General features: G+C 41.4%; 1 long non-coding RNA gene across 1 annotated transcript; it reads left to right on the top strand.

Annotated features, from left to right (window-relative positions):
- Positions 1-4,716: 4,716 nt before the first annotated feature.
- Positions 4,717-23,062, top strand: LOC125317166. Its single transcript, XR_007199955.1, has 5 exons — positions 4,717-4,785; positions 18,348-18,505; positions 20,245-20,412; positions 21,090-21,223; positions 21,700-23,062. It is a non-coding gene; the product is annotated as an uncharacterized LOC125317166 (long non-coding RNA).
- Positions 23,063-23,389: the final 327 nt, after the last annotated feature.

The following is a 23,389-nucleotide window of genomic DNA, read 5'->3' as shown; positions in this document are numbered from 1 at the left end:
CTTTCAGTTTACTTTTCCCATTTTCTGATTTTCTGAACTTTCCTATCAATTAGACTGTATTTTCTGCTCCTTCCTTTCATTCCCCCTTCTCTTTTTTCTCCTTTCCCTCCCTTTTGTTGCTAGAGCAACAAAAACCTTCAGAGCAGAGGGGATTTACACAGTAAAGACTGTAAACATACGGTGACACTAAAGTTTTGCCTTGTTATTTATGAATATAATATGAAATCTTCTGGATGTCTACACATCCATTTTGGGTGTGTTAATCTAATATTGTCTTCCCGCTTTCCAGGACTGTGATTTCCCAGATCTGTTGGCTTCATTCTACATCTTCAGCCTTGTAAGATCAAAAGAATTGCCCTTGGCTAGGACTGTGACATTATCTGGGAAAGGAGCGGTCACCCTTCAGTGGCATGTGTAAGAGTATCTCCCTCCTCTTTCTGTTGTATTTCTTTCTTCACCCTGTGTTTACTCTCCAGAGATCTCTCTGCTTTATTGGTCCCTACAGCTCCTGAGTCCTGTAGTGGTTAGTAAAGCAAATTTTTATGGGATAGTTCTTCACCTAAAGTATCGGAGGGACATCAGCACAAAAGCTGGCCCTGGGCGTAGATGTTTTGAAGGCAACAATCATGTGAGACCTTGAGACTATTTTATCAGCCTGAGTCTTTTGCATTAGTGAAAGAAGGTGCAACACCTGCCCTTCTGCTGTTGTGGAAGGTTATGGTTAAACATGCTGGCAATATTCCACTGGGTGAGAAAAAGGCACATTTCTGTCTGAGTTAAACACAGGCTTGGAAAATAATAACAGGAGTTAAAGTGTGACTAAGCACTTCCAAGGGCTGTTATGCTTGACACTGAATGCAGCTGGTCATGCCCTTAAAGTCCTTTTTAATATGATTACTGTGCTGCTCATTATTCTAGGGGTCTAGAAAAAGCAAAAATTGTTATGTTCTTACAAAGGTAAGTAGCTACTCAGGTATGTCCGTATTCTTCCTGCACCAGGACCCCTGAAGAGCCCTCTCTGTCATGGCCAGGTAGGACCCATGGGGTTTAATTTAGGATTCTTTCTCAGAGATGAGTATTTTATAATGAACCATGGTTCATCCAAATCCTTAGGTTTGTGCCTAATTACATCTGAAGCCAGAAGCTGATGCTTTCTCTGTGTTACAGAAGACGCAATGGTGCCACAGGCACTGCAGAGCAGCAGCTGGGGAACTTCCAACACCAATCCTGAGTGGCATCGTGTGGTCACTGCTGTCCAGGACAGGGTAGAGTCGACAGGAAGCGGTGCTGGATCTGCCCCTGCTATTAATGAACAAAAAGAAATTTCTCCCCTGTCTGAGCTGATGCTGGGCTGGAGAATGAGCCATACAGGAAACTCTACTTTAATTTCCTTTTCAGTCCCCATGTTCAAATCTCCATGACTGTGATTCATTACTGCAAAATGACTCTGTCCTGCCTTCGTATGTTGTAACTAGATTAATACAACCATTTCACATATATTGGTGATGATGGCCAGTGCTTAACACACCTGGGATTGAATTAAAAGCTGCTGGGGCTGAGACCATGAGTCACAGATACAGGCTGAGCTCGGGAGCCAACCTTTGTAGCTGTGGCTGAGAAACATAGCTCCTGTGGATGAAGGAGGTGTGAGGCCTCTGCACAGGGCTGGGTGGTAAGCTCATACTCACCCCGTTTTTATATTGCAAAGGGGAGTTGTTGGCTCAACACTAGCACATTCATGGGACTGAGAGCCCAAGCACGTGGGGATGCTGGGGCTAGCAATACTGACTCCTCCCACCCTCTGCCAGGCTTTCTGGAAAGGGTAAATACATTTTAGATTAATTCATGGAAAGGTTTGAAGGTGTAACTTTAGTTGCCCATAGACATTCACAACGTCTCCCAGGGCGAGTGCTGCTGTGGGTACCATCAGGGAGACAGTGAGAACCAGATCTGTGTGAAAATACAGGGTCAAACCAGTCACAGAATCACAGTACATGCTGATTGGAAGGGACCCACAAAGATCATCGAGTCCAAGCCCTGGTGCTGCAGAAGACAACTCCAAAAGTTGCACCAAGTACACAAAACTAAATTTCATTTGGGAGAGTAAAAGAGCTGGGAAACAGAGTTTGTCATGATTGTCTGAGATTAATTTAAGCAATTAAGATGTTATTTCACCTACCCTAGATAAAGCCAGAAGCACACTCCTAAACTGGGGCTTGTGAGAATTAAAGTGCTGGTTGTATTCACGTTTTCTCTGTTCTGTGGCACAGGTCCAACATTATTTGCAAACCGCAAGCAGCAGAAGTCACTGTGAATTTTTAAATGAATTATCTCCTTTTTTTAAATGGATTAGGCTGCTTTTGGATACAATGAATTCAGGTTCATTTTCAGCTTGTACAATGGGAGCTTAAGCTATCACTGACTTCTTTGAATCTGCAGAAATAAGAATAAAACATGACCCTTCATGTCCTCAATGGCTCAAACTGAATTGAAGTAGATGATTATTTAGGGTTCAGAGCAGGTTAGATATCTCCTGTGTTTTACTGTCAAGTCTGTCTCTCTCTCTCTTTCCATCTCTTTCATACTTTTTCTTCCTCTGCACTCTGGCCAAGCCCTGGAAAAAAAGAAAAAGACATGCCAAAAATAAAACCAAAAACTTGGATTATATAGGTTCTTAGCCAAAACAGGGTGAATGTACCAGAAATCCAGCAGGAAAATATATTCTCAGAGGCCGAGTGATCTGGATAGTCAACAAAGCTTAGGAATTACTTAGTGACTAATGTTTATTGTCACTATGGATTTTGTTTGTTTGTTTAAAGCTGAAGTGTTTGGTACAGCCTGGACTGGGCTTATGTTTGTTAATAAGCAGATAAAATTTTCAACAGAGAAACTGAAAAAAAATCACTGCTGTAGTGTGGCCCTATCCATCTATGATAGACACAGCCTGCAGATCTGAACCTGCTGTGGAATGTTACCATTCCAGCACAATTATTAGCTTTATAAACATTTTTCTTCCTGTCACTGGGAACCTCTGGTATTTGGGATCGATCTGTAACAACTTCTAAAATCTGCCCTTTGCATGCCAGTTGTTTCTACTGCCTCTTTCTAATTCCTCTGTGCAGTACTGGTGTTGAAAATATTTTAGTCCAGACTCAGCCATCACAGACCAAGACACACAGACCAAGACACAGCCTTTTTTTGCAGTAAAAGGCTGGAGCATTTTCTACTGTTGCATTTAACTAGAAGTCACTCTCTCTGTTTTTTTTGTGGCAGAAAATCAATGCCATAATAGCTATTCCTTTTTGGCAAGAGACTGATAGCATTGGCCAGCACCCAGAATAATGCAAGCTGGAGATATAGAGCTCTGCCAATGTACCTTAAATCTCCTGACCTTCAGCATCTCAAGATTTCCAGCCCTGAGAGGAGAGCTTTTGGGAGAAGAGATTGATAATTCTGCCTGGCTGTGAGACAGTGTCCAAGACAGAACTCCAGTGGGAAACTGAAAACCTCCTCTGTGTTGCTGCTTCTTTCACAGTAAGGTAAATAATGGCTGATGCCACTGAAGCCAAGGGAACTGATTACTCAAACTAGGGCTAAAGACAGCAAAATCAGTCCTCCCAGGCACGTCCTGGCTCCAGGACTGGCTGCGCTGGGCTTGCTCACAAATGTCTGTTGGACGAAAATGAGGATGTGTTTGGGGTGATTGTTCTGCCCCACAGATCAGCCTGCTTTTTTGGGAGGGACTCCTTGTGGATGCTGAGGTGCTGTTCCCCTGTGGGCCACCCCCCTTGAGTCAGGCTGGCTCCCGGCCATTCGGGGCCAGCTGGGCTCTCTGACCCTTGCAGGCTGTCACAAGACTGCAGCTGCAGTTCAGCATCTCTTGGCTTCTGGGAGTGCCACTGTGCTGATGTTACCCTGATTAACCTGCGGTGCTGCTGATGTGCCGAGGTAAACTCTCCCGGCTCCTCAGACATTAACATTTCACTTCTTGCTGAACGGGAGGGTTTGGTTCACTACTCAAAGCACGGCTCTGGGAGCCAAAAGCGCTGACATCTCAGTCTGCCTTGAGCAATGACTTTACCGCATGACCTTGTCCCAGATGCTCTGCCTTTATTTTTCCTTCTGTAAAAATGGCTTTGTGAACTCTCAGGGATCCACCTTTGCAGGACTGTTTACTAACATGCAGAGCAGTAATTTTTCCCTTTTACTGCTGACTTGACTTGCTTCACGATCTAGAGCGGGCTGCTGGATGTAATGATGCAAAAGAAACGTTGCCCCAAGCTGATCCCCATAATAAAATTCCACCATGAAATGCGGCTTCTGAAGAGATATCGAACATGAGGATTCTTAGACATGGTTATATCTTTTCACTCCTTCCAGATTTAAGCTTGCAGTCTTGTTGTCTACAACACGGCTGCTGCTCTAATCCTTCATGTATTACTTAATCTGAGAAAATTCCTTCCAGGGGTTATTTTGTTGTTCATCTGTACAATTTTTTTCTTTATACTGAGTAAAACCACCCTGCCCACATGCAAGCAGACTGATGAGGAGTGAAGAGATACTGTTATTTCAGAGGTCTTAGATCAAATGCATCCATTATTACTATTGAACATGATCTTCTGCATAGTCAAACTATTTTGCCAAGAGATTTTTGCATGCTTGTGTCTTTTTATATAAATAATATCTATTTAATTTTCCTTTTCTGAAAAAAACCCCAGCATCAAGCAACACCTCTTCAGACACAAGTGTCAGGAAAAAAGGAGAAGCAAGAGTTAAACTAAACTGGTAAGTGACAGTGTACCAGATGCATTGACACTAATGTGCCTCTTCAGAGTTCACGCCTAAAGGCTTTGTGTACAATGATAAATATATTTGTTTTGGTTGCTGGAGGTGCCCTTAAATTATTAAAAGACAAAACAGAAAAGGGACTTTTCATTTTCTAGCACCATTAACTTGTTTCACTGGCCATGAGAGACTCAAAAAAGGGTTCAGTATTGAAAAATCAAGCTTCAGACAGCCCTAAATTCAGTTATCATTTTCAACCTTTTGTTGTATTTCATGTTCCTATCTGTCTAGGCCCTGTTAGCAGTGTTGCTTAATCATAAACCCCACAACCTCTGGCTGCTGCAAAAGTCTTTTTATAATAAAAGAGGGAAAATAGGACATTTTCAATATTTCTTTCTATTGATTTTGTGTATGTGAGAGAAGAGAAAGGGAAAGAAAAAATATGCCATTGTGATAATATAATAATGCAGTACCAGTATAATTTTAGCTAAAAGAAAAATGTTAAAGGGGAAAAACTTCTGTCTCTATGAAATGCTTTGACATAGTCAAGGACGTATTTAGGGCTAAACTTTTTAAAGTGGAGATTCACCTCCATCATGTGTTACTTTTTATCTATTCAGGCTGGATTTTGGCTGCCGTTGCCCGTTCATTTAACCTGTTGCTCCCTCTGTAGCTTTCCACATCACAGAGCTCTTTAAAAAGGCAAGACCTCACCTCGAGCTTGTGGAGCTCCATATTTACATTGGGTATTTTTCCTGAGTTGAAAAGAAACCATTTGGTTTTGTGCTGCAGATCCTTTTGGCATTCCTCTGGGTACACTGGACTCGTGGCTCAACTCAGCCTGGTAGTGGTCAGTGTGATGAATGTCTGCCAGCCCTGTATGCCCTGCACCTCTGTCCACTTCCACTCAGGTACAGACTAGCATTGATCAGTAGATATCAAGATTTGGGTCTCTCAGTTCTGAAAACAGCAGTTTTTTGAAAAAAAAAAATTACCATGGAAAACATCACGAGGTACAACATTATGAGACAGGTAACAGCTTTCCAGGCTCAGTTAGTAGCTGTCTCAAGGTCCTTGGCTGTTTCGTACAGCAACATCCTGATTGATGCCAAAAAAAGGACAATATTCCACACCCTTCTGGAGGAAAAGCAAGTAAATCAGATGCATCTGCTCTCATGACTTCAGTGCAATGAAGAGGGATGAATCTGTGCAACCAAATGCTACACAGAGTGACACAGAGGACTCAGTGTCCCTGCAGTCCTACATATTTTGATGCCAGCTCCTGCCTACCCATCCTGGAATGAGAAGTTCTTTCAGGGCTAAATAACACTAAAGACAGTGTCCCTAGGTGGGTTCAACTGTAAGTAAAGTCTCCCACAAACTTTCAAGAAGCTGGCTTTTCCACAGAAAAATCTATTTCTTTATTTTTAAAAACTATGTTCTTTCAGGCTAAGGAAGGTTCTTAACTGTGATAACCTATGGTGATCTTTATCCCGTTAAATACATAATAAAACATCTCCCTTGTTAGTGGTTTGCTCAGCATACAGTGTTTTTAAATGTCAAGTCCCATTCATTTCACATGTAGTGGAACAACAATTTAAAGGTGCTGCAAAAGAAAACCCAATCAAATATAGATACACTTGGATGCAATTACAGCAGCAAATGATTGTGTACAGTAAATCTTTGTTTAACCTAAGCCATGCAATCACCTTTGGAACCCTTTCCAGTATCTTATTATTAACCTCTTGTCTATGGAAAAGCCCCTCTCAAAATGAAGGAGCAGATGAGAGCAGTTTTAATGTGAGGCTTTAAATCTTAGCTGGGCCTTTATTTGGGAGCTAGAACAGGCAGAGCTCACAGTGCAGCCCATAAGGCTTCCCAACACTGTCACTTCTGCATGACCCCTCTTTTTGAAAGTTTTGGGAGATTTTCATATAACCATGGAATAGCTTTAACTGCCTTGACTGAAATATTGTCTGCCTCTTTACGAGCTATTTCTTTCTGGTTTTTTTTCTGGTTTGGTTTGTTTTTTTTTGTTTTGTTTTGTTTTTTGTTTTTATTATTATTATTATTTTGTTGGTTGATTTGAGGTTTGTTCTTTTTTAAATATTATTTCTTTCCCCAAAAGCCTCTGTCTTAATTTTAGCAAAACTGATTTGGCTGTAAGATATGAGAAGGAGATGGAAAAACTGCTTATTTTGCCCAGTTTCCTGGGATTTGTTGGGAAGTGGAGCATCCAGATGTTCCACAGCAGACACGATGTCCCCCTTGTGCCAGGAATGTGCTTCCTTCTGCTACTCCTATTAAAATTCATCCCCATTAATTTTAATTATTAGCTGCTGAAATATGTTTGCACATCCTCAGGAGGGATATGTTGCAGTCTGCCTGCTAAGATGCCACCCACCCTGAGTGTGCTCTGCTCCCACACTGGGCATACAACTCCCTAAAATACATGTGGCTACATATGTTAATCTGCATTTTGGCCATTCCATCTCCACCTGAGCAAGCCTCACTTCCTCTAAAGGTATTGCAGAGATGATCCATATGGCCAGTAGAGCTCAGGATATGATAAATTTCACTATCCTTGGTGAAATGATCATCTTTGGTCAGAGTTATGCTGAACCCTGAACTCTCCATGGGAGGTTAAACACCTGGGTACAGACATCTGCACTGTGGACAGGAAAAGTTGGTGGACATGAATTTTATCTGAAGTAACTGATTAGTCCAGTACTGAAGGGATTGAGCAGGAACGTGTCCTGGGAATCTGTCATGATGAAATATTTAGAGGGAGAAATTTCTTGCCTGAACATTTGTTTAGCATCATTTCTGGGTGGAATTTTTGACACTATTTTTTCTCAAATTAACTCAAGCTACTAGGGACTTCAGGCCAATTCCAGCTTCTCTGGAAGCTAATTCTGATGGAATTAGCAAAAGGAGACAGAAACTGCAAACCTACAAAAGCATCAAGCGAGCCAGATGCAGAGAAGTGCCAGTGGAAAATTTTTGTTGTACAAGGATTAAGAAAAGAATGTACAGTGCTATATAAACTGACACTTTTAAACAGACTCATATTTCTGTGATGGAGAAAAATTCTGTGATAGAAAAAAAAATTCTCTCTCAAGAAAAAAAAGAATGTATTTTAAGAAAAATGCTAAGAGTTAAAATATTTGGAGAATACTCATGAAAATGGGTTCTAGGGGGGGAAATACAAGACTTGAACTCACATAAACTCAGGTGGGATTGCCTGCTGTTAAATACATGTCTAAATGGAATATGACAACCAAATTCAGGTATCAGTTTATATTGTGACTCTGGACTTCCTAGATTCAAATTCTGCTGATGATTTGAACAAATAGGTTTGTTAAATTAACTTGGATGTGCCTTATTAACAGCAGGAAAGCCTGCAGGTAGTCATTTTCTGCATATGCACTGAGCTTCCCTGCCCCATCTGCTTTCATGATGGACATTACCCAGCACTCAAAAGGCTAAAATGGCACTCCAGAGGTAATTGGTGAAGCACCAATAGTTCCTCAAGACTCTACATTATCCTTTCTCCCAAGCCTGTTAAATTAAATTTAGTTCCTTCCCCAGTTTCTGATCCCTGTGTGAGCTCCAGAAAGAGTTAAGCATGAGGATGATTCTCTCTTCTCCAACAGGCAGGGAAAGCAAGAACTCCTTTATAAATACTGCTTCTTTAGAGGTGGACATACTCCTACCCCCTCCGCACAAGAAATAGCTGTTATTGGATATTCCACTCCAAAATCCAGTGAAAGAGCAAAGGACAGTCAATCCACAGGGACACTTCCTAAAGATCTGCTAAGGATGACAATAAAAAAATGGGCAGATGTGTGAATTTGTCAGAGACTGAGGGTGCAGATACACATCCAGAAAATTCCCTGGTCTCCTGACACATGGCTTGTGCTCCCCTGTTCTCTTGGTTTTCATCTGTCTGCATTTCAGTGCTGGGGGAGCCGGGCTCTTGATGAGTAGCATCTGCAGAGTAGTGAGAACCTGGGAGAAGAGATCTCTGCCGACAGACAGTGGGAAGTCTGACCAAGCCGGTAACCTCTGCTGCAGCCACTGTGAACTGCTCATCCAGAAACTTCTCAGCTGTTTGTTAGCTACTGCACTTGAGAACATGACAATCCCTGGTGTTGCTGGAGAGTCTGTTTGCTGCTACAACCCTTAATGGGATGCAGCATGTCTCTGCTGCGTGTTCTACCAGCCCTGACTGCAAAAGGGAGGAGGAGAACCAAGGGGAAAGGCTTTGCTCCTGCTTTTTTCCATTTAGGACAGATGGGAGGGAAACAGTCTTCAGTTGTGAATGAATGCTGGGCTTTGCCAGCCCCTTCAATATCTCCACAGTTTGCCCTAAAAAAACATACGGAAATGCTTTACTTAGGATTCAGTAGCACTGGCCAGTTCTAGGCATTTCCAGCAGCCTCAACAGGTTCATCGGTAGCTTTATAATGTTTGTCATTTGAATATTGCTGCTCATAACAATGCAAATGATCATCATGGCTTTGAGAGTTTGTGCAGGGAGTCAAGGAAGGAAGGGAAAATATCTGCTCACGCATTTTACTTCAAGGTCCCTTCATCCATGGGATTGTAAACTTGGAAGCTTAAGGAAGAATCAAGACTGAAATGAACTGCTGCAGATGGTGAAAGATCTCTTTTATTGGTCACCACGAGTGAAGGATGTGCCTCAGACTTCTGCTATTCTCTACTACACTTGCCTGCTCTCAGGTTCACAGGTAGAGGTGAAGATTATTTATTTGTAAAGCTGAAAAAAATATGCTGAGGTGTTTCAGGGAAAGAAAAGTAATAGTTTTGACGTGGTTTCTATGCTGGAAGACTTTGCAACCTGATTTAAATATGATGCTCAGTGAGTGAACAATAGGAGGAGGGTTGACGTACTCAGAATTTGTGGTGAGTTATTTTGGCATTTGTGTGTGTCTGTGGTACTCCTTCTTTTCCATCCATGAGACAGACATCCAAAACTAATGAGTTTGGCTAACCCAAGCTCCTGCCTCTTAAAAGGAGAAGTGTTGTCTGTGTCCAGAACAAGATATTTCATTTGAAAGTAAAAATAACTGGTTTTGTCCAGTCACAAGGAACAGAAATTATCTCAAAATGCATCCTCTTCTCTGGCAGCCTAGAGAGGACTTGTTCCTTTATCCACCAGTTGATCTTTCCTGTAGCTCTTTCTACTGTTTACTGCACTTCCACACTCCAGACTTTTCTTCATTACTTCCGTGTCCCTCTGATTTCCCTATACCTCCTTTATCCTTTTCTTTTTTTTCCCCCCAGTAGCAACATCCTTCCCTAACTCCTCTCACATGTGTTTCACAGGGTTCACAAGACTCCACAGTCCTCACACCACCATGTCCTCCCTGGTCTTTTCTGACAGGGATTTTTTGCATGTCAGTATGAAAACCATCAGGAGGTGGTAACCACCTTATAGGTGTAAGCAGGTGTGTTTTCTTGGGAAATGTAATTCAGGTCCAAACTGCCAGCATAGCAGTAAAATAACAAGCAACCCAAACTGGATCCACCACGGTACAATGTGTCTGTAGACTGATCTCAGAGATTACTATTTGTGGCTCAAGTGCCTGAGGTTTTTCAGTTCTTTTGGTTCAGTTCAATCTAAAATGAAATAAATTTCAGGTGCAATTCCATTCTGTGTAGGGAAGTGTGACTGAGAAATTCACTTCCAAGGCAAATCCTGATCTACGCTACAACTCCAATGTGTACAAATCCAGTATGTTCATCTTGACTACTGTAGTAGAAAGGTGATAATCTTCAGTTATTTTACTATAAAAGGCATTGTAAAACATGTTATAGGTCCATCTTGAAGGTTTCAAGGAGCTGTAATTGCTGGAGTATGTCTTTCAAAATGATAAAACAGGTTCTCTCGGCAATACATCAGGAAGGTATCTCTTCTGTTTTCAAATTCAGGTGCCTCGTGGCCTGATGTTTCCCCCTTAGATAAACTTCTTCTGACTGGTCACACTTCTGTGAGACTTAATACCTTCAGTTCAAGAGAAGCTCCAAACTTTTCAAACCTGCAGCCAGATAAGCTTCCAGATATGGGCTGCTCACCCCAGTTGCTTGGTTTTTAGGGCAGTAGCAGCCAAACAGAGATACTGAGGAAATTTGCTGAGCTCTCAGCTTCCCTTTAGCTACCTACCCTGACTCTGGTGGGGGGACATGACCTAGTGGTCCTCCTCTGTCTCTCATCTTGGTGAGCCCTGCCTTGTGAACAGTCTGTAGACCAGGATCCAGAAGTAAATTGGAAGCTAAATTATCTTCTAATGGCTCATCTACCTACCTCAACACATTTGTGAAAAGGAATTTTTAGAGCAGAAATTAGAAATTAAGATGTTATAGGATTTTCTGTATTAAATTTCTATAGGGTAGGGGAGGAAAAAAAACCTTAGAAGCAAGAATGCTGTAATGGAAGATGTTTTACTTTTTGTTTTATTAGCTTTTCTAATGGCTTATTGCCATTTGTCCAAAGTTTGTGCTTGTCTGTTTAAACTCTTAAAGAGCAGTGCAGTAATGCTGCACTGATCTATTGTTGGTGGGTGGCTAAACGTAATTCCAATAAGTTTGTCCAGACCAATAATATTGATGATTTTTTTTGGAAAAACTTCTGAATATTTTTTTTTCTGCAGTCAAAAACATCTCTCTCAGAGGATTTGCAGAGATGTTACCTTGAGAAAGAGGAAAAGCTTGCCCTGACCAGCTTGGCTTTATCCTAGAATGTGCCATACCAGTGAGGGGAAGGGGCTCTCTCCAGCTGGGTGGGAAATTGCAGCTCTGAAGAAAGTCACCACATCACTTCTTTTCCCTGCCATTCAAGTTGGCAGAAAAGATCTGCATAATTACTAAGCCTCACAGCCACCTATACACTCATAGGGTTATTTTCTAACCTAGGAAGTCCAGTTAGATGGAAAATATTCTTTTGATTTATGACCCTGAGGTAGTCAGCTCATAAATTAATGTTTGCATTGGCAGCTTCAATATGTGCCTTTTGCATCTGAAGGCTGTGGGTAGCAGAGAGTGACAGGAAGGCATCAGAATAAGATGTGTAAAACATACAAAAATTGTGTTTACTTTCTGTGTCTCAAGTGAGAAGGCATTTCACTATGAGTGTTATACCATGGCTCTTTAAATGCTTTATTTTTTGCAGACATGACTGGGAAATTATCTAAAGCAAGATTTCTGGGTGACAGGAGTGGGTGAGGAGAGGTAAACAATGAAGAACAATGCAGTCAGACACAGAAGGTCTTAGATCATTTAAGTAATTGGGCAAAAAGGTGACAAATCCAGTTCAGTGCAGATAAATGTACAGTAATGACTCTTGGAGCACAGAAAATAAAGACAGAAAATGTTAAGCAGGAGACTGCAGCAGCTTACTGACTAGCAAAGAGATCCGGCGAGCTAATGGAGAGAAATCTCCTAAATGATTGGGATATAACTGCTCCTGAATGGGTGGAATCCAATGGAATAAGAAAAGGGTCAATAATTTAATTTTTCATAGACATAGAACTCTGTTAGGTTATCTTGTCCATCCTCTTGCATCAGCTCAGAGACAATTCTTTCTGCAAAGAACCCTATTATGTTGAATTATGAGGACTGTCAAGGTGATCTATAAGATAGATTTAGTTAGTGTGAACATTTTTGCTAGCCAGCACAAAAACTGGAATGCTTTGGATGAGATTCTGACCTCACTGACACAGATGTAAATAAAATCACCTGTAAAATTTTCAGCAGAATCTTTCATGCTCTATGGAAGTAAATACACACTCGCAACTGGAATTTTACTGCAGGCTTTGTGGTAGTGGGAGATGGGGAAAGGTTTTTGAGGATTTTAGCTACAGCTGGGACAATGCAGAATCTGGTGGAGATGGGTTTTCTTCCAGGAAAATTCATCAGACTGTGAAGCCCAAGCTGACTTAAGGCCATTGATTGGAATCCCACTTCACCTCTTTCATGGTTGCTGCCTGGTGATTCAGTTCAGATGTTGATCTGAATAAAAGGTTATCTGCTCTCTCAGCAGGCTCACTGACTTCAGAAGGTACTATTGGAAAGTGAAAAGAGTAGGAGTTGACTCTTGCAGTAAGTATATAAACACGAAAGGCAAGATTCAAAGCCTAAAATTATGAGCTTAAAACCCTGTGTTCAACTCACAGTAGAAACATACACATCTATCAGTGATTATTTTACAGCACTGTTTTCCAGGTTCTGCTCTGTTCTTGTTCTCTTGCTTCTGGAATCTGCACCAAAGTACATCTGGGATCCAGATCTGGTTGTGATCTTCCTCCAAGAGCTTATCACACACTTTACATTTAACAGGCACAGAGGCAGTGAGAGGAACCCAGACCTCCACTTTCCTCATGAAATAAGAGCAGACCAGTCCTCTTGTGCTTTTGCACAATGGACCAATGGAGATTGTGCCTCCTCTTCTTTTGACACAAGGGGTGAAGACTTCTCCTTCTGAAGCTTGTAGTTACAGACATGGGCGAGATAGCTCCTGGTTTGAGGAAAACATTGATCCCAACACCTTTGTTAAAGAGCATGACAACTGTGAGAGCTACAGCTTTGCTCTAAAATGGAAAGAGCCCCTGCTCATTGCTTTTAGGTGATGGACTGTGCTGTTTCTTCAGGGACGGATGGGGGGCTTCAAGACTTTGAGTTCTGAGAAGACAGAGGAACCCCCCACTATCCTGTGCTGGGTGAAGGACCAATGAAAACAGGGAATCAGTGCTGGCTTCTGGATCTGGGATCCTGCAAACCAAGCAGGTATTTTGTTGCCTAAATCTTTCCATGAAAAATCCAAGTTCCACAAGTGACCTTAGTGCAGAACTAACAGGGCAATCTAATCAGAGCACTGTCATTTTGTTAATTCAGCCTTGGAGAAACTTACCTCTAGGTAAGAAATAGCTGTAATATTCTTTTTTCATATCAGTGAGGTGCATCTTCATCTACACCATTTGCCTCTGCCAGTTCTTATTTCCCGACCTTGCTGAGGCACCAGAAATTGCTTATGCTGTTAAACACCAGCAATTTAAGATGCTAGCACTCAATTGGAATTTGAGATGTTAATTAGAAGTTTGATTTTGTAATCTCCCAGGGGATTTTTGTCTTCTTTTTGCATCAGTCTGGGCTGTACTTCTGAGGGGGTAAAACTGAGGCTGAGTGAAATAGAAATAAATGCAGAGTGGGATGGAAGCAGGATGGCTGTACTACACAAATCACAATGTGGTGGGCCCAAATCAGCTCCCTTTGTATAAAAAGGTCCATTTTGACAGTGATTTTCAAAGAGATGGACTTGGAAAGTGGAAAAGAGAAGATGTGGAAATGAGGCAAATCTTTGATCCTCTTCAAGCTTTTCCATTGCAAAGGTATTTCTGTTTTCATATCACTGTCTACAAAACATATCCACACACAAAGATCATGTATACAGAGCCCTTCCCCATCTCCTAGGGGCTGGATACCAATAAATGCATTAAAACTCTCTGATAGCTTGGTCTTGGGATCTGTTATGACCCACCCCTGAAGGCAAGAGTAACCCAGTTTCCTGTTAATAGATGCCTTGAGGTGGATTAGGGTGAAACAACACCAAATGATTGGTGCTTGTAAGTATATATATATATGTAAGGTTTATTTTAGAACAATTTGGTTGCAATGAAAATCACTTACGTAGCTATTTTGGTTATTATAATCTACAGTAATATAGCAATAAAAAACCATAAAAATATCACTTAAGAAAATGTATAAGAAAGAGAAGGAAAAGTTAAGAGTAGAAAGATCTCATCACCCATGGACCTCACAAGGAAACTTGGTTGCAGCAGTTTCAATACCTGTTGGTCAAAGTGATGGTCACAATCTTGATCTGTTGGGGTGGAGTAAAACCAGGGACCATAGAACTTCCATGGGTTATAAACACTCATGTTCAGGTAGGAATGCCCAAGTACCACCCCTCAGGTGGGGAGTTTCAATTTAATGATGAAATGCTGTGGATCAGGGAACAATATGTGAGTGTTTGATGGTTGATGACACCTCCCAAGGTGCCAGAGCTGCCTCTCAAGTCAGCAGAGTTTGGTGGCCCATCAGAAGGTGTGAGAACGTTCAGGCTATGCGTGACTGTCCCGGTGCTTTCCAGGAGGGAAGTTTTCACAGCTGAAAACCATTTGTGTAAGGACTGTGGCATGATAGAAAGCATTATCCTACCTTGAAAGATCTGCCTCTTCTCAGCCTCTTCCCTTACCTTGTTCAACACACAGCTGTAGCCAGAGTGGGGGGGGTGTCTTCTCACTCTCTGCACCTGGGTGGTTAATTTGCACATCATTACCCCCTTATTGTTTGAGTTTACCCCCTAAGTTTTTGAGCCATCAGCATTCCAGTCTTTCTCAGGAGCCTCAAAAGCACTTGGAAGAGATTTTTGAGACTTAATTCCTTTTTTTTAAGATGTGTGCTCTTTCAGTAAAATGTGTTGTTCGGGGGAGACAGTAGACTCAGCTGAAACCACATGCAACTCTGATGTTTTTGGAAAAATAATTTTTTTTCTGATGAGTTGCTGACTTTCTGGGGCAGTACCAACAAAATTCTATTTTATTTATTATTCTAATTTTCTTTCCAAGCTGGGGTTACTCTCAGTGTCTACTCTAATAAGCCTCTGCAACAATTTTTTTCCTTCTGAGGCCTTGTTCGCAAGACCTTTGAAATGTTTGACATCACATTGGCTTTTCAACATACATTTTTTGGTGCTCTTTGATCTGTTATGGTTTCCAAATGCCTTTATATTTTTATCAAATGGCTGCCAGTGTTCAGCTACATGATTATCAGCTATTCATTTAACCTTTTAGACACACCAAAATGTCAAATGCTTCACGACGCCTTTTTGAATACAAAAGGCTACAGAAGTTTCTTTTAAATTCTGATGTGTCTTAACAACTCTGAGTTTCTGTTGTTTTAAATATTATATATGGCTTTAAAATAAAATCTGGCCCTGCTTAGTACTAGTCATAGAATCATATAATCATTGAATTATTTGGGGACCTTAATGATCATCCATTTCCTTCCCCTCCTGCCACAGGACACCTTCCACTAGACCAGGCTGCTCCAAGCCCATCCAACCTGGCCTTGAACTCTTCCAGGGGGGAGGCACCCACAACTTTTCTAGGCAATCTGTGCCAGGGCCTCACAATCCTCTGGGTAAAGAATTTCTTCCTGAAATCTAATCTAAACCTACTCTTTTTCAGTTTGAAGCCGTTCCCCCTTGTCCTGCCACTCCATGCCCTAGTAAAAAGTGCCTCTCCATCTTTCCTGTTGGCTCCTTTCAGGTACTGGATGGCTGCAATTAGGTCCCCCCAAAGCCTTCTCTTCTCCAGGCTGAACAATCCCAACTTTCCCAGCCTTTCCTTGTAGAAGAGGTGCTCCATCCCTCTGATCATCCTGGTGGCCTCCTCTGGACTTGCTCCAACAGGTCGATGTCCTGACATGGGCATGAACAGACTTGGGTTTCTGTGGGTATGGGAGATCTGATGAACAAAATGGAGCATTTTTCTATGAGGTTGTTGTTATTTATCACCTTGTCCACCAACAAACTCTTTCTACAGTGCTGCAGATAACATTTCCCCTTTCAGATGTGAGGTTTCACCACAAACATAATCTCCAGTACATAGTGATATTCACATAGTCACACCAAGATCACATCCCACCAGCTCAGACCCTGGATTAATGTCACTTGAGAAAGAAATTCCACATCTGAAGTACACAAGAAGATACTTCCTAAGGAAAAAAGAAGTCTGATATGTCTCTGTGGGATGATATATTGTGCTGAGGGTACAGGAGCAAAAGGGAATTGAATACCCAGGGATACACAGGATAGCAATTTCTGTAGGATCGATGTGTGTCATGTGGCATATTTTACTGAAAACAAAAAATGAATCTCCAGCAAGTAACTACTAGGACAGTTCTGTAGAGGGAAAATGGTGTCCTTTCACTTTAATTTTTTTTCACTGAAGAATGGCTATCTTTCCAAAAAGTATTGCTTATTTCAAAGAGGAAGGAGAAACTCAGTGCAGCGTTTGCTGGCTGGAAATGATGATAATGGGTTACAGTCGTCCCCTCTCAATTTAAAACTTCTGGGTGAGGTCCTGGTTTCACTAGAACAGATGGGGATGGGATTTTACCACATCAAGTGATGCCTTGTACATCTAGAAGATATATACACACATATCTATATTTTATATTAAACCAAAATTTGAAACACAGTTAATTTGGTTTTTATGACTCAGTGCAGGGAGAAGTCCAGAATCAGCTGCAAGAGGCAAGTACAACCAGTATTTGATGGAAAGTTGTCTGGTATCATCACAGATGGATAAAGATAGAAGTTGCTGAAATGCTGGAGTTGAGTCAGAAAGGCCAGAGGATACCATCCACAGGACTTGCTTCTGAACTTTGATAACAGGCTCAGAGCAGGACTCCAAGCAGGGCTGTTGTAGAGGAGGACATTGTGGGCTGATTTTTGAAAAAAATGACCTGAGCTCAGCTGCAGCTCTGTGTTTAGTGTCAAAGCAAACCTCAGTCTGGGACTGTGGTAGGACATATTATCATGCATGGAAATTGCTGTAGGCTTGAAGGAGAGTGAATAAAATGTGTGATAAATGTAGTCTGTGTATGTATATATATATAAAATTTGGTTTGCATTGACTATGTGGTGTTTTAAACACCTGAACATGAAATGAATGTACATGGGGCATTTGGACTTCGGGCACCTGTCTTATATGAGAGTGCATGGAGCTCCAGTGAAAAGGGAATTAGATAAGAGGTAAATTCGACAAAGGAGATCTGAATTCTCCTACAAGCTTTGTTGGGATAACCTGTCCTATGGAAACATCTTGGGCGAAGTGAGCGCGAGTCTGTGCCCATCATCTTTGCAATCAATAGAATGGGGACTTAGCAGCATGCTCAGTGAATGTAGTGAGCTCCACAGTAACCAAAACCTTGATGTCAGAGTTAGGAGGCTCTGGAGGGATTTATGGAGCATAGCCTTAAGGATGAGCAAAGGAGTCACTACTCACTCCAAGAGAGGATTAGAACCTTCTCGTGCCTTTTATTGCTCCAGCAGGACATTGCTATTGGTGAAGCCTCTGATTAAGAAGCAGTACTTGAGATATAACAAATTTTCAGTGATTACCATGGGAACCACAAATGATTTCATAAGGGTGGAGAAATTATAAAAAGTTCTAATTGAGAGAGAGGATGAGGCGTAAAACAGTTTCTATGGAAACCAGAGGTGGCATCCAAAAAAAGTGTGTGTACTAATCTGATAGTCTGATTGGCAGGTAATTGGTGCAGTGCTGGAGTGGGGAAGCCTTGGGATATGAGATGAAGTGTCCATCACACAAATACATAAAACACACAGCCTTCTGAAGAAGAGCTGGAGCTTCAAACTCTTTCCCTCCCAGTAGAATACACTCATCCCTCAATGGCGATTCCTTTTCATTCCTGTCTCTGTACTGAGTGAATCTTTTTTTTTTTAATTACAGCGCAAAGAATTTCAACAGAGCTGATGGATGGAGCTGTTCCCTCACCTTACCCAAAGGGCAGAAGTCATGAAGGTGCATTGATGGATAGCAGACATGACCTCCAGTCTGCTTCTCATCTCAGGCAGAAGAGAGTAGTGAACACAGACTTCCAGCCTTCAGTAAGCTCTCTGAATAGTTGGGTGAGATACTTGCTTGTGTTTTCCAGGACTTCTTCAGTTTCTTCTGACTGACTGGCTAATATCCAGCTACGCTCATTTCACAGAATTCAGAACTTCTGCAATACTTTTTCTTGTCAGATCCCAGCAGAAATTCCAAGGACACAATGTCCTATATCACCTATGAAGGAACTTACAGGCATACATTAAACCAGATAACCAAGTATTTATATCTACCAGAACTATTTGCTTTTAGGGCAAGCGGAAAACTCTTGTCAAGAGTTTTGTGTAAGACATAGGATGAGCAAATCCAATCTTTGCTTTCTTTCACAGGGCTACAGCCCAAGTACACCATGATATCTTTCAGCTTGATGTCTGAAGAAGGAAAATATTACTGTTGTCAATTAATCACATAAATAACAGGCCTTTGGCCAGCTGCAAGTTGCTGAAGTCCTCAGCAAATTCTTTGCCAGCTCAATGGTTTGGCAGACACAGATTTTCCTCCAGTATTCTCTGAGCTCACCAAATTAATTTCTCTATTCATCAGATGTACACAGAAAAGCCCACATTTAGAAATATTTTATGGATCTGAGGTGTTTTGAAAGAAGATAAGGCTTTCTGTTGAAAGATCTAGAAGGCTGGTCTGCAATCTCTGTGACACTGGGGTTCATGGCTCCTGAGTGTTATCCATAATCATGACCTAAATGAAGTACTGAAAAATATTAGGCGAAAAATCACCCTATAACTTAGAAAATGTGCATTTAGAGAATTTACTTTGTCCATTTCCCGATCACAGAACTACCAGAGCCAGCATGGTCTAGCCTGGAGCCATCTGCAGAACGGCCACACTTCCCAAGGTCAGCAGCAAAACTGTATCCAGAATGGCTGCCATGTGGTGACTCTGTATACTCCAGCATAAATTGGATTTGAAGAACAGTAGATAAAGATAATCAAGGAGATCAGGAAGAATTCTAGTTCCACTTTTGATCTGCCAGTTTAGATGAATTCTGGGTCAAGCAAAACTCTGTTTTGTATACAGGACTAAGGCTAGGTGAGTCTTGTACATGACACACTTCTGCAAAACTTTGAAATGTCTGCCTGGATAATAAGCTTAAGCTGTAACCTTTCAAGGATTCTGTCTTTATAGTGTGATAAAAGAATTGTTTTCCATCGACTGAAGGGCTCAGAGATGCTATGAAGAGAGGGGTGACATGCATTAAAGAAGGCTCAGAATAATACCACATTAATAGTTGTCATGTAACTGAAGAGGTTCTCAGGTGGTCGCCCCTCTTTGTGGTTCAGTAAATCCATCACTGCTGATACCACATCTTCTTTTTAAAAATATTTCACAAAAAAATAGGGCAGGGAACTAAACAGAGCGGCTGAAGAAAATGACAGAAGGTGTAGCTCAGTTCAAGAGCGTCCAGAGCTCCACCCTGCTCACTTAGCCTGGGTAGCCTTATTGTTGTTTTTTTTCCTCTCAAAAATTCTGCATTTTTGAATTTTCACATATGTTTTCATTCCCTCTGCTGCCATTGGGCAGGGAGACAACCAGAGAAACAAACCTGGCCCAGTCACACTTCTGATTGGGTGCTTGCACATCAGCTGTTTTTCTGATTCATTCACGGATGGTGTTGGTCTGTGCCCTCTCTGTTACGTACCATGCAAAATTCTGGCAACTGAATAATTAATCCATATTTCATTTATTTAATGTAATTTTATTTTATTTCATTTCATTTCAGGTCCTGCATTTCTCGGAAATGCATGTCCATGTGGTGGAAGGTGTGCAATAACTTGATTTATACAGATGTTCAGTAGAAAGAAATAATGCAAGTTCCTGGTTCACACAGATGAACATTCCTGTGTGTGTTTTGCAGGGGGTGCTTCATCCTTTCTGTTATAACATGCCAGTAAGTTTTAAGCCCCTCTGAAAACTCTTGCATTTTTTCTATGCAAAGAAAATGTTCCACTAACTACAGATATATCAGAGTCCTGTAGATGCAAAAAAGGCAGCAATCCTTCACCATAGTGGACAGAAGACAGAATTTACCACCTTCAGTAGATAAAGAGGACCTGAAAGAGAGCTGGAGAGGGAATTTTGACAAGAACCTGCAGTGATAGGACAAGGGGGAATGGCTTTAAACTGAAAGAGGGAGGGTTTAGATTAGGAAGAAATTCTTTACTGTGAGGGCGGTGAGGCCCTGGCACAGGCTGCCCAGAGAAGCTGCAGATGTCCCATCCCTGGAAGTCTCCAAGGCCAGGTTGAGTGGGGCTGGGAGCAACCTGGGGTAGTGGAAGGTGTCCCTGCCCATGGCAGGGGCTTGGAACTGGGTGATCTTTATGGTCCCCTCTAACCCAAACAATTCAATGATTCTGTGATTATGGGGGATCAACATGCAGGAATCACCACTGGGTCAGGGTTAGGCTAATTAAATGAAGGAAAGTTTGCAGGGCTTAAACAGAAGATGCTTAGTCTGTGGAGATACAGAAACACTTGAGCATGTGCAGAGCAGTGCTATTTCACTTAGAAGCAGTTTTGAGAGTAGAGTAATACTTTGCATGAAAACATAACTGTACTGCTCCACAGGAGTCAAAAAACCAAATCAGATGTTGGAAAAAGGAGTTGACACCATAAAAGAGAACTTCATTATACCTGTGGTGACCCCACATTACTCACATCCTGATGACTGTATGGAGTTGTGTCCCATCCATCTCAAAAAGGTATAGTAGAACCGAATTTCATGGAAAGGGTGACACAGCAAGGGATAACAGTCTGAGGGATGATTAAAAGACTGAGAATCTTCTCCCTTAAAAGTGAATAGCAGAGGAGGAATTTTAAAGAGGCCTTTTAAAACCTAGCGGTATGGAGAAAATTATAGTTTACGTCACGTCTTCTTTCAAGACAAGAATTAGGGGATAACAATGAAACTCCCAGGCTGCAGGTTCAGAGCAAACAAGAGGATACTGTCCCTTGTGTAATGTATCATTGTGCTGTGAAATTTCTTCCCATGGGATGCTGGAGATGTTATAAGTTTATGTGGGTTCAAGAAGTGATTAGGCAGATTCATAGAAGAAAACATGTGGTGAGGACTATTAAATGCATTCACACAATGCCTGTCTCAGGAATTCCAGGATGACAAGTCACAGAAGATGGGCAAATGTCAGCACATGCTCACTCAGTTCTTTCTCTTTCTTAGGAATCCTCTTCCAGCCAATGTCTGGGGTGGCATAATGTGCAGAAGAAAATTTGGGTCCCACCTGAAAAAGTTGCTGCTTCCTGAAAAAAGTGGACTTGTGCAGGGATCTAACTGTGAGACAGGCTGAACATAGAATGTGGAGCAGAAGGTGCTAACACAGGATAACGATGATCCACCTACGAGAAATGCAGTTCAGCAGTACCAGATCATCCCTCCGAGCACTGCTTACTTCTGCTAGAGCTGGAAATCACAAAAACTGCATTGCAAGCCCTTCAGAATTCTTGGCAGCATTGTGAATACACAGTCCAATAGATTAGTGCTTTGCTGCAATTTTTGGAGCTCAGCTAAAGGCATATTCAAAGACCCTGCTGTTCAGATTGTGAACAGTCTCATCCCTGTTCAATAATGTCTGAAGCCCAGGAATAACCAGCACCCTGTGAGGAAATTCAGTTGAAAGGCGTTCACATCCAGATGTTTGTCTGATCCATATATCCAATGAAGAAATTTTATTGTCTTCTTTTAAACTCTGTTTTCAGCTCTCCTTTAAATCACAGTGCAACCTATGTGCTCCAGAGTAAAACTTCATGGGTTTTGACAACATTAGAATCATAGAATCAATTTTTGGGGGAGGGTAGGGTGAGGCAAAGTCTGTATGTAACCATGGCTTAGATAGAACAGGCACTTTCAAAATGCAAAACCAAACTTAATTATAATTTTGTTCTGAACTTAGATGTCAATTAGGCCTTAATGACCTAATGATGCCATTATAAATATTTGTGCAGACTTAAGCTAAAAGCAAAGATTTTAACTTTTTATTAAAAAAAAACCCAACTGTGAACATGAGTGTCCACCATCAAAGCAATGATAAATCAAACTTTAAATTAAACAGTGCCAGTTCTATTTGCCAACATGCCAACAGTTACAAGAGAGTGAAGTCAAAGTGCAGGCTCTTGAAGATTGCTTACAGTGATCTGCTTGCAGAGTTTGCAAATACAATGATTTCCTCATTTGCTGAGTGACAGCTAATGCAGGAGCCTGGCTAACATATACCAGCCTTCCTTCCTGCAAGCTCTGAGGTAGGGTAACATTAATGGAGGATACAGAACAGGCAGTTTTGGGAGAGTAAATTGCCATCAATAATTTCTCTGATAATTGTTACTTTTCTCTTTTTTTTTCTTTTCTTCACAAATTGTCCATGAATAAGTTATGGCTGAAATAATGTGCTGAAGAGGAAGAATTTCTGCCACTGTGTCTATCATGAACTCTTTTCTATGAATGTATGATTGACTAAGGTCAGGCAGCTTTGCCTACACACATATGTTATGTGTATTGTTTCTTTTCCATCATTGGTTGGCAGGAAATCTAAGAGTAAAGTCTTCTGGAAAAACAGCTCTAAAACCAAATTCTGAGTCTGTCTGCTGATTGATTCAATTATATTTTGCTGTCTAAGCTTTTTGAAGTGCATCACATGTTGCTTTCCAAGAGACATCATTCACAAGGAACCTGGTAACTCCTCATCTCAAAGGCTGAAGAAAATCATGAACTCAAGTATAGAAGCCTTCAGATCCATCTTCCATGCCATTTAAAATGAATAGCACTGCTCTCACAGTGCCTGAACACTCTGGACAATAAATTTTTCTTAGATTTTAGAATCAGAGATTGCTATAGATTAGGAAGTAGCTCTGGAGGC

The sequence above is a fragment of the Corvus hawaiiensis genome, chromosome 26, assembly GCF_020740725.1.
Source record: "Corvus hawaiiensis isolate bCorHaw1 chromosome 26, bCorHaw1.pri.cur, whole genome shotgun sequence".
In the NCBI taxonomy this organism is placed as follows: Eukaryota; Metazoa; Chordata; class Aves; order Passeriformes; family Corvidae; genus Corvus; species Corvus hawaiiensis.
Note: the sequence above shows the minus strand (reverse complement) of the source record. Positions and strands in the feature narration are given on the sequence as shown.